General features: G+C 42.0%; 1 long non-coding RNA gene across 9 annotated transcripts in view; it reads right to left on the bottom strand.

Annotated features, from left to right (window-relative positions):
* The window catches only part of LOC133383708 (uncharacterized), a 29,409-nt gene extending 17,225 nt beyond the window's left edge, over positions 1-12,184 (bottom strand). The window contains exons 1-6 of one of the 9 annotated variants that reach the window (XR_009762389.1): positions 11,917-12,184; positions 7,955-8,084; positions 6,091-6,180; positions 4,980-5,203; positions 2,531-2,737; positions 1,319-1,424 (exon numbers count right to left, since the gene is read on the bottom strand). This is a non-coding gene — a long non-coding RNA (uncharacterized LOC133383708). Of the gene's footprint in view, positions 1-1,318; positions 1,425-2,530; positions 2,738-4,979; positions 5,204-6,090; positions 6,238-7,954; positions 8,085-11,916 lie in introns of all 9 variants that reach the window. The other 8 variants (XR_009762392.1, XR_009762388.1, XR_009762390.1 and 5 more) reach the window with 8 other exon arrangements.
* Positions 12,185-12,448: the final 264 nt, after the last annotated feature.

Below are 12,448 nucleotides of genomic sequence, written 5' to 3'. Positions count from 1 at the left end.
CCTTTCCTCAATTTGTATCATGTCAGCTCAGCAGCTCATTGACTTATTATACAGTCACAAGAGTGGGCTGTATATTATAGCCAGCATGGATTTTTCACATTCCACCAAGTTAAATTGAAAATAATCCCTATGCCATTCTGCTGCGTCCTACAAACTAATTTCAAAACAAAATCTTATAAAGTTTATAATCCTGAACTCCATCAGCCTCCAGTTTCCATCAGCCTCAGCAAACAGGGCCAATGGCCAGTGATGATCGGAATTGCAGTTTAGCAACTTCTGGAGAGCTAAAGGTTCCCCACACCTGGGTAGGTTGAACAATTGGGTGAAATGAGAAATGATTGATTGATTGATATCCCGCTCTTCCTCCCAGTAGGAGCCCAGTGCGGCAAATTGATCTCATCCTCAGAATTGAATTCAGAAATGCTTGCCTAACAACCCTCTAAGTTTTCATGGTGATACACAAAACACTCAGAGAATCTAGAGTTCAAAGTGTAAAACAAGAGCGGGAAAACCCAGGCCCCTGTTAGACTTCTTTCCGTCACTGGTCTCATATTTGCTGAAATTATTAAAAATCAGCAAAGGTCACAGAGTACATGCGATCCTGTTACATATTCTGACCTGACCTTCATCTTCTGCAGTTTAAAAGTTTTTAAAAAATGCATGGCTGATTTTTAATTAATTTAAGAAATTTAACATTGGAGTTTATTATAGCACAGGCATGCTCAGTAAGAACCAGCTGTCAGTATTCTAAAAGCCAGGCTAACAGCTGTTTGGCTTGGCTAATCAAGAGGCCGCAGTAGAAACACAGGGAAGAAGCAAAGTAAGAACACCAACAAACATAAAAAAAGCAATTCCCCATCTTTGGAGATGCAGTCCTGATTGCAGGTGTTGCCACCACTCACCATATGCTCAGAGGCACATGTTACCAAATTCTTTCAAGGTACACAGGAAGTGAACTGGACTGTGAAAGACCAACCCAAATTGTGTTTGCATTTTTATAAATTTGTAGGGCAGTACAATACCTCAGAGAGGTCAGGTCTCCTGCTCCCCTGGTGCACCCACTATAGCTGTCCAATTTCTCTGCTTATTAAAGTTTGATAAAAATATCTGTTGGCTATAGGTATGTTCTTAAACCACAAGGGTTTTTTTGCCTATTAGTGAATATTTTCTAGAGTGGTGAATATCTCAATATAAATGTTGTTTTCCCATCTTGGAAAACTGAGCTGCAGGACATTGTTGAAAAACAGAGCATACTTTCTGGGGAAAAGGACATTCTGCTACTGTAAATATTAATGTAAATCTTCAGTAAGTTCAGTACATGTTGAGGAAGGAACCCTTTGGTGTTCAGGATATTATGACCTCTTGTTTCTTGCTTAATTGATCAAATCTGGAGATAATGGACTGATCCTTCAGTTGATGGACTGCTAGGAAATAAACAGAAAGCACATTGTAAATTTATGCAATTTTCTGCCACAAGAAACTTCAGGAATTGCTACCACAAGACTTGCTGATGGCCACTAATTTAGTAGTCTTTATTAGTGTCATGAGTCCTGTAGTTCATTTGGGCCCAGACCTGGGATGGCAGACTCTGGAGAAAAAGATGGAGCAAGCTGAGGAGGAAAGGAGGCTGGAACATTGGAGGAGAGTCTGATGGATGGGGGCCCTCCTCTCCCCCCACCTGTACCCTGGCTCCTCCCCTCTCTCCAGTAGCATTGTCAGAGTCTGAGGAAGGAAAGGATCCACAGCCTGGGGTAGCTCAACAGGATTTGGAGGTATAGGCAGGCTCAGTCTCATCTCCCAGGACACCTCCAAATAAGGGAAGGGATGTGCCCACCTAAACACAGCACTTGCGTGCAGCTGAGGGACTAGGGATCCTTGCAAGTAAGCGTACCCCACCTCAGCTTTAAAGCTTGGTGTGTGGGCATGAATATTTGTTGAAACAACTTAGCAGTTCCCTTGTAGTTTTGAACTTTTTGTCCCTTGTGTTGACCCTTGTTCCTAGACCAGCTTTTCCCTTGCCTTCTTGTTGCCTTGTAAGAGCTCTGGGACTGGAATAGCTCTTTGCCATTGCCGAGTCTGAACTGTTATTCCTTATATACCCAGTCGATCACTATGCTCTGCAGATGAGGGCCTCCTGCAGATACCATCTCATCTGGAGGTCCATTCTGCATAACATAGGGAATGGACCTTTAGTGTTATGTCATCTACCCTTTTGAATTCACCCCCCTTAAATATTAGCCAGGTGCCATCTCTGCTGTCTTTTTTGTGCCTACTGAAGACCTTCCTCTTTCAAAAAGCCTTTTAAGGAGAGACTTATCCCAGTCTGCAATGGTGTTTGGAATTGTTTTTAGGGTTTTTTTAAAAGATGTTTTAAAGAGGTTCTTAGAGATGTTTTGTTTTTAAGATGTTCTAAAGATGTTTTTAGTATTTTTGTTTGCTGCCCTGAGCTCCTTCTGGGAGGAGGGGTGGGATATAAATTTAATTAATAATAATAATACTCTGCTTTAATAAAGATATCTTTCTTACTTACTTCCAAGTAAGAGCCTCTGCCATTGTGTTTTGGATGGGAGCCAGGACAATTAGACAAATTAATGGAGAATGGTTATCACTGGCTACTGGTAAATGATGGCCGTATCCTATTTTCAGAATCAGCGGCACCACCCTCTGCGTACCAGATGGAGAGGGCTACTGCCCTCGTGTCCTGTTTGTGACCTTCCTAGAGACATCTGGTTGGCCTCTATGGAAAACAGATGCAGGAGTAAATAGGCCTTTAGTATGATCCAACAAGACTCTTTTATGTTCTTCAGAACGTGGTTCAGTAACAAAGTTATAGATAAAGGTTCAAATTCTGAAACCACTTGTTGTTGTTGTTATGTGCCTTCAAGTCGATTATGGCTTATAGCGACCCTATGAATCAGTGACCTCCAAGAGCATCGGTCATGAACCACCCTGTTCAGATCTTGTATGTTAAGGTATGTGGCTTCCTTTATGGAATCAATCCATCTCTTGTTTGGCCTCCCTCTTTTTCTACTCCCTTCTGTTTTTCCCAGCATTATTGTCTTTTTTAGTGAATCATGTCTTCTCATTATGTGTCCAAAGTATGATAACCTCAGTTTCATCATTTTAGCACTGAAAACCAGACATAACCTAATATCAATCAGTGATGTCACAATGGAGATAACCGTGTGACGTAACTACATATTCAGTATGGACCTGGAAGACCTAAATTCAAATCTCGGCATGGTCATGATGGTCACTGTGTGACTTAAGCCAGTCATTTTCTCTCAACCTAACCTACCAGAGTTGTAAGGATTAAAAGAGGAAGACATCATATACATTATCTTAAGCTCTTCAGAAAAGAGGTGGGAGATTAGTTTTGTTTCTACCCCGCCCTTTGTTGAACAAATCACAGGGAGATTTACAGGAATACCCCGCTATACGGACCTTCACTTTATGGACACTCGCGAGTACGGACATATTTACAGTAGCACCATTCCCCTGTTTACGTATGCTCGCTTCACAAGAATGGACACTTAACGGCATGACGTCACTGCCTGATCAGTTTCCAACTACAAACTTTTTGTTAAAATAAGGCCTACTGTGTTTATTTTATAAATGTGTTATTTACATCAGTTGTGCCCGTTAATGACAATTGCAGTGCAGTATATGCATTGATAAGTGAAAAAAGGTAGTGCTTCACTTTAAGTACATTTTCGGTTTACGTACTCGCTCTGGACCCATTGCGTACGTTAATGCAGGGTATTCCTGTATACCACTCCATCAAATATAGCTTTTCATAAAATACAACTTAAGTCTACAACATTAAAATGTACAATTAAAACATTATATACATGCAGCAAACAGCACCATAACTCCACAGCATTCAGATGCCCATCATGGCTCCCATTGTTACTGCCCTCCAAGCCTGAATGAATTAAAAAAATGCCTTCAGCTGATGTGAAAGGGCGGGTGATAAGAACTGCCAAAGGGAGGGATGCCACTGCAGAAAACACCTGTCCCATGTCTCCTCCAAATGTATCTTCCACATAGGCAAGATTACAAACATGGCCTCCCCTGCTGATTTATTTATTTATTTATTTATTTATTTATTTATTTTATTTATATACCGCCCTAAGCCCAAGGGCTCTCTGGGCGGTGTACATAAAATAAAGCAATCAGAAATATATAAATACAATAATACAATAAAATATGTAAGTCACAGGCCGGTACATATTAGGAGAAGTGCTCCTTCAAGTATTTTAAGCTGTTAAAGGCTTTATGTACTCATGGCAAAAACCTTAAACTGAGCCCAGTAGCATATAGGCAGCCAGTGCAGTTCCCAAACAGCGGTGTCATGTTATTCCATCTCAGGATGGAATCCTGCTGCCACATTCTGCACTAGATGTAGCTTCTGGACCATCTTCAATGGTAGCACTACACAGAGTTAGTTGCAATTGTCCACATATGAGGTTGCCAGTGTATGAATAACAATGGCCAGAGTGTCTCAGCTAGGAAAGGCCATCACTGGCAAACCAGTAGGTGCAAGCAAAGCCACCTGGGCTTCTAGTGACCATATGGAATCCAGGAGTATGCCCAGTCACCTACTCCTTGATGAGTGCGATCCCATCTAGAACAGGCTGATGTGACTATCCAATTCACAACCATGAGAAATGCCCACCGTCAGAACCTCTGTCTTGTCATAATTTGGTCTACTGGCCCCCATCCAGTCCTGATACTATTAAACTGATAGGTCTGACTTCAAGGACACTAATATTAAGAAAGAAGACGAAGGAAGGTAGCCCTGCTGTGGAATACTGTTTTCAGTAGTATGAGGGGAAAATATAAGACAATCTCGCAAAGTATTTCATCTGATTAAAAAAAGACAGGCTCCAGGGTTTTTCTTTCTGGGTTTGGGAACATTTTGTTCTAGTCTGGATGGGTCATCTCTCAATAGTTCTGACCCAGGTTTGAGAACTCACATTTATGTAAGGTTTGGGAACTCGCTCCTTGTGCCAGGAAATGGTATCCTCTTCACTTATCCAACAATTAGAATATGTAGCTGCCCCGAAATGACTTTACATTCTTCTGGAACTCTCTAGCCTCTGGAAGTCATCCAGCAATCATGGTCAGCAGACCAGCAGAGTTGTGACACATCTGGAAGATGTCTATATGAGGCGGTACAAATCCAGTGGGATCTCACTCACTACAATAAAAAGTAAAGAGAAGTCTACGACAACTATCCTCAGTTTTCCCTGGTATTGATGAGCTGTAATTGGGGGAAAGTATTTGGCCCTTAAATCCAAGAAAATGCTCCAGAAAAAAATCAGTGAAAATGCCCTGCAGGTACAGCACCAGTAAACACAAGCCATACAAATGTATTAAGCTCTTTATTTATTTACTTACTTAACCTTTATCCTTCCTTCCTTCAAGGAGCTCAAGGTGATGGACATGGTTATCCCTATCTCCATTTTATCCTCACAACAACCCTGTGAGGTAGGTTAGACTGAGATACAATAACTGGCCCAAGGTCACCCAGTGAGCTCCATGCTGAGTGGGGATTCAAACCCAAGTCCTCCTGGCCCAACACTTTAACCCACTGCATCATACTGGCTCACAAATAATATTCAAGAAAGCTATTTTAAAATTCCAAAATTGTCATAATGTTTTAAGGACAAATTGTCCCTCCGAACAAGCTAATGCTACATGTCAGCAAAGAATATTGTCCAAATGTACTCTTTCCTTTTTAAGATCAACATCAGAAGCAAAATAAGCACTGGCAGTTGCTTCTGTGGAGAAGTCTTGATCCAGGAAAGGATCATGAGATTATAACCAATCTACATGCCCATTCTGGGCATGTAAATATCAGAATCATACATCCCTGTTTTTGCACTGCATTTGTCCCTAAACAGATTTTCCACCTATTCTCCTCCTTGTGTGTGTGTACAAATGAGGTGGGAGGGGTGGGTTCAAATCCCAAAAAGGCAAGATTCTTAACAAAAGAGACTTCAGCCATGCAAAAAAAATATATCACTATCCCTGCTTCACACATAAACAACTAAAATATGAGGGCACAGAAACAATGAAACTTACCAGCAGTAGCATAGTGGCAAATTCAGAGGTGCAGGGTCCCTTCATGACAGTCACAGTCACAGCCACACCCTCTTCCCCCCTTTCCTGATGCTGGGTTGAGAATGAAATCCTTGTTAACGTCTTCTCCATAAACAACAACAGACGTCTCTAGCAGCCAATAAGCATGAAAGGGGAGAGAGTTAGCTACTGAGAAGGCTCTTCTCAGTGGCTAACACATTCCCCTTTCACACTGATCAGCTCATATGATTCTGGAGACCTAGAGACCTGCTGTGACCCTGCTCCCAAAAAAGTAAGGGGTCTAAGATCCCCCAAGGCCCTGGATGACAACATCCCTGCTTACCAGTGCCACAGAAGACCCTCCCTACAGACCTTCCTCTTTCAACAAGCCTTTCAAGTAGATACCTCTTTATCCCAGTCTGCATCTGTATTAGAATTGTTTTTAAAGATGTTTCTAAGATGTTTTGTTTTCAATATGTTTTTAGTGCTTTATCGTCTGTTTGTCATTCTTGGCTCCCTTTGGGAGAAAGGGTGAGATGATGATGATGATGATAGTAACAACAACAACAACATTGGAGGTGTGTTAGCAGCTACTTTGTAGCTCCCCACTATGATTCCATTTAGGCTAGGTAGCTCAGATGCCAGCTCTTCCCTAAGCCACAAAGGAATTGTCCAGTGGGTGCCTTAGCACCCAAAACTGTATTACAATGCCTGGAAAAAAGAGGGCCTTCCTGTGCTGTTGTCTGACAGTTGTCCCATGGCTTGTGAGTTCAGCTATGCTGGATGCAAAAGACAATTTGTACATGCCCCAACCACACAAGAGATAAAAAATAGTTCACAGGGAATATAAAACATCCCCTAATAGGATGCCATATATTAATAACCTACAAAACCAGGTGAGTGGCTGTCTGTGTATTGAAAACATCAAGCAGCAGGGACACACCTTTTTTGCTTCAGCCAAAGCAGTCACTTTGTCAGCTGTGTCCCATTTTTCATTTTATAATTAGTCAACTGATCTCAGTGACATTGGCAAGAGCCAAAACAATGTGCCAGTGCATTGTGTTCGCTGTCAGGTCCTTTCTCCTTTCAAGGGCTCATTTTTAAAAAATGGCCCAACAGCAGTGGCTAACAGTAATGCTGAAAGATGTGATCTGATGGAATTATAAAACAGCAGAAATTCAACTGAAAAATATTAGGTATCTATACATGGTGGTCTGCTCATTCTTGCATCCGACATCCTCCATACAGTCCCTCAGTGCAGTTGAAGTTGAGCCCAGTCCCAGCCCTGGGACCTGGTTTATTGCCAAGCCTCAGCTCAGAAGTTTCAGGTTTCAGCCTTGAAATACATGCTCGCCCTCATCATGTCCCCTTTGCATACCATATGGAATTATTATATTGATTATTGTATTGTTTTACAAATTTATAAAGCACTTCACGGCCAAAGCTATTAAAGTGGTGCATAATAAGATAAAATGGGGAAGGGGGTTGCATTGAATAGGAGGCCACATCTGCACCATACTTTTAAAGCAGTTTCATACCACTGTAAACAGTCATGGCTTCCCTGAAAGAATCCTGGGAACTGCAGTTTGTTAAGGGGGCTGAGAATTATTAGGAGACCCCTCTTCCCCTCATAGAGCTACAATTCCCAGAGTGGTTTAACCATCAGTCCATCTTTCCAGGGAACCCTGGAACAGAGGGGAATAGAGGTCTCCTAACAACTCTCAGCATGCTTAACAAACTACAGTTCCCAAGATTCTTTGATGGAAACCATGACTGTTAAAGTGGTATAACAGTGTTTTAAATTTATGGTGCTGGTGTGGCCTTTGACGACATCACACACAGGCAGCTAACAAGCACAGCAACTCACTTTTTAGAATGTAGCCACTGTTCTTCAGCTTTTCTTCCTCCGATTCAGGGTCCAATATGATACCAAGGCACTTCCTTCTACACCACAGACCAACTGAAATTCTCCTACCCAGCTATTCACCTCAAGGGCACTGAAAAGTAGGCCAAAGATGCAATAAATAAATATCAGCTAGCATTGCAGCCTTTTATTATGGAAACTGGTTGTTAGCTAACGATGTTTCCCTTTGAGGTACCAGCCAACCCTGTTCAATTAGTCTATTATGAACTGGGGCTTCTAGGAAAAGCTGTCTACTTACTGGAAATAAACCCCACTGAGAAAGAGCCTTAAATAACTGCCGTGTTACTGTTTTGTAAATCCAGATGTAATTATACCAGTTTAGACCACAGTTCACCAAGTGTAATCACACACACTCCTTTCCAGCAAGATTTCTTTTCTTTCAGGAATGTAAGCTTGTATGGCAGGTCATTCTTAGATTAGCTCTTGAATATCTGTCCATTAAAGCAGTAGCCGTTGGAGGTCGCTGATTCACAGGGTCACCATAAGTCGTAGTCGACTTGAAGGCACATAACAACAACTAAAGCAGTAGCCAGTTTCAATAGCTGCCACAGGCATTACACTATACACACCCCACATCAATACAGAAGGATGCCAGCAACTATTTAACTTACAAAAGCCTACATAATTTAGGGCATGTACACTCTGCACTGATAATGTGCATTCAGTGCTTGATGCAAGTCCCTTTTTGGGGTCCTCTACACGTGGCATCATCGCCATGTTGCCCCTGTCCCACACTATTTCTTGATCTAAAATGCATTCTGCTGGAATGGTTATAATCCATTTTGTGCTGAGAATCCACCTCTCAAGCGCTTCCTGCATAAATGTGTACACAGCGAGTGCTTTCTCAGTCACTGCCTATTGGGGCAGATCTACTGATGCTGCAGGGCTGTGCCACTCCCCCTCACTTTGTTTACCTTGTCTATGAGTGAAACAGGCAAAATAGGAAGGAGTACAATAACTTTGCTGCCTCAATATGCCGATATATATCCCTCTGTATCAGCATATCAGCACTCTAGTTTCCAGCCCCTCTCTTTCAAAAAGACTGTGGAAAATAAATACATAAATAAAGGTCTGTGGAAACTCTAATTGGGGGGAGGCAGTCTGAAAACACAACTACCTGTGTGTACAACATGGATAGTAGCTGCCGCTTTAGGTGACATCGTTGCACAAAGGTGTGTACAATCACTGAATACAAAAGTGCACTGTGAAGAAATGTGCCCTGGGCATTTCAAAAGCTATGGGTGTACACGCATACACACATAGACACATTAGGGGCTTCGCTCAGCAACCCTGCCTACTGTCACCAAAGCTCCCCTTCCCCTCATGGGCTGCCAAAGTTCCCCCCACCCTCTGCCTCACTCATGGGTCACCAAACCTACCACCCAGCCTCCCATCCGGCCTCCAAGCTGCTGCTGCTGTCGCCACCAACCTCTCTCCTGGCCTCTCACCTAGCCTCCTGGGCAGGCTGTGATTGCCACGTAGTTCACTGGCTCATCCAGTGATCTTTGCTGCCCCGCCCCTGCTGTCACCCTGTGACATCATAATGGCATAACGGTGTAAGGGCTTACGTTTTTATAGAGAGAGCTATATATACACAAACACATAGCATTTGCAGCCTAGTCACATTATAAAAGCAATAGCAGAGCCTTGAAAGTGCCTCTTCAGTGATTGCTAGTGGATGGAGCACTATGACCAACATTGTGCAACTCACCCCTGTTCTTCAGCCTTGTTCCTTGCAGCTCAGATATTCTTTATGCCTGCTCTTTAAATTGTGTTAGCTTTTCTGGAGTAGATGTATTGACCAAACTTTCTTATATGTTGAAAAGTAGCCAGAGAAGGCAATCCAAGAGCATGCAGTGTGCACTACTACTACTACTACTACTAATAATAATAATTTTGTTTTCAGATGCCGAAAGAGGGGTAGAAGGAGGGAGGAAATGTGAGGAGCACGCAGGAGATAAGTAGCTCTGCCTGTAAACCAAAACAAAGGAGATAATAAGACTGAGCTACTTCAGACCTGCTCTTCAGAACAGTTATCCATATTCTCCTGTGTAAAATGTGCTTGTTGTGATGTTGTTTCTCTAGTCATGGTACAGTGAAAAGCTAATAATCAAATCCTTTTCTTCTTTCTCAAGAAATTATTAACAATGCTTCCACCATTGTTTCACTTTTAATCTCATTTGTAACATGAATGACAAGATTAATCCAATTTAAAGAGTTATGACTGAACTAAGTGGCCCTACTGTACAAGGGAGACATGACAAACAGCAGGATTCTGTTTTTGTCTTTAACAGTCTTAATGACATTTTGTTATTTGTGACAGTGTAGGCCCTTTTAATCATGTGCTGTTACTGCACCTCCCTTAATTCATGTGTTCTGCTTCTTTGCTTGTTGTAAACTAATTTTGGATGGCCTGCCTCTTGCCCATTTTAACAATCTGCAAGAAATAGGTTCTGTTCTTACTGCATTTTTGTTCTGGCTTTTGACCAAGGTGGAAATAAGGTTCAACTAAACTAATCCATCGGTGAAGTCTTAGACCAGCTTTCACCAAGCTGGTGCCCTCAGGATATTGTTGCGACTCCCAACTCCCAACAGTCCCAACCAGCATGGCTAATGGTCAAGGATAATGAGAATCGTAGTCCAAAACTTCTGGAGGGTTGGGAAGACTACACTTAACACTAAACAGCATCATTTTCATTTGTAACCAATATTGCCCTTCTGAGTTACAAATCCTTAATCTCCTTATTTATTATTGCAAAAGATTCTACTTTTTTTATTTAATTAAATTGTAACAGTTCATCCTGGCTTTCCTTCCTTAGGAAAGGCCTGCTAAGCACTCAGCTCTTAGCACTTGAAAGCAGTTCTGAGTAGGGACAGGCGAGAAATTAGATTCAGTTTGCATTTCAGACAGAATTTATAAAATTGCACTTTCCGAAACAATATGAGAAGTGAAATACAGCCACCCTTTGAACTTTGCACTTATTCGAATTCTGCAATACAGTTTGCCAACCAAGCAATGCTTACAAAAATACATATATTAGGTGAAAGTGAGCATAAAAATGAATAAATGAGTGAAAATAACATACAAAAACGCATTATATAATGAGAGATTGCTTGCAAAACTTTGTACCTTAATCAAAAATATGTTTATTAGGATAAATTCGCACTAAGATGCAAGAGAATTTTCATGAGGATTTTTTTGTTAAAAAAATGGCAAGTTGTTGCCGAAATGTGGAGAAACTGAATTCAAAGTTCGAAAAAAGTAACAGAAAGAACTGAAACTGACAGATCTTTCCAAACTAGTTCTGTGACTTCCTCTTGTGTAATTCTCAGTCCTATCAGAGAACCAACTACAGAAGGGTTGAGATTGATAGTGAGGATTGTAGACCCTTTTCTCCAACAAGCCCTTTAGCATACACCCCCCCTTTGAGTCTGATATTAATGAAAGGACCAAAAGGAACTTTCCAATGGCAATGCTACACCACCAGGCCTTCACCTTGGGGAGGTGTCAGATGAAGGGATTAAAAATAAACCATGCATAGCTAAGAAATCTGTAGAATTTGGATCCAATTGGGCTGCCAGTTGTACACTCAGGAATGTGGCTGCAATTGCCAAATTAAGTCTTCCGGGGTTTTGGAATGGTTCATCTAGTGTGGAGAAAGGACAAGCAACCCTGTTATAATATTTTTTCCTTGCACCCAAGACTAGATGAGCACTCAGAATAAGGATATAGCCCATGTGTCTGTGCATTAGCTTTATACACTCCCCCTCAAATACATGCACATACTTGCTATCAGCTTCTGCATGTAACATTTCAAAGTAACTATCCAACCAAGTTCCAAACCTAAATCTGTCGACTGCCCAGGCAACTCTTGGATTGTTTTAGAAAAGAAAACAGAGCTTACCCTTTCCCTTTTCCCTCCTAGCCAGGGGCTGGGAGAGCTGCTGTATCAGCTGCACTTAAGATGCAGTCCCCTCATCTCTGTGGCGTTCCTCCTTTCCCCTGCAGTCCTCTAGTCCACACAGAGAGCACTGTTTGCCTTGCCTTGCTTTTCTTTCGCTGCCTATACTGTCCTCAGAGTAGAACTGCTGCTGTTTTCACTTTCAGACCGGCCTCTCTCTCCAAGAGCATGTGACATCAGGAAGCCTCTGTGAGATATTTATGGCTCAAATGGTCTAAAGTTTCTCTAGGTAAGGCTTGGATTGCAGCTCCTTGGGATCTGTGGCTTCCATGCTTTCAGGTAGGAAGCTTTTTCCAAAGGAAACATAGGAAGAGAGGAAGCAGCTTTATACTGAATCAGACTCTTGGTCCATCTAGCTTGGTGTTGTCCACACTGACAGGCAGCGGCTATCAAGGGTTGCAGCCAAGGGTCTTTTCCAGCCCCTACCTAGAGATGCCAGTGATTGAATCTGGGACCTTCTGCATTCAAAGCAGAT

The sequence above is a fragment of the Rhineura floridana genome, chromosome 4, assembly GCF_030035675.1.
Source record: "Rhineura floridana isolate rRhiFlo1 chromosome 4, rRhiFlo1.hap2, whole genome shotgun sequence".
Classification (NCBI taxonomy): domain Eukaryota; kingdom Metazoa; phylum Chordata; class Lepidosauria; order Squamata; family Rhineuridae; genus Rhineura; species Rhineura floridana.
Note: the sequence above shows the minus strand (reverse complement) of the source record. Positions and strands in the feature narration are given on the sequence as shown.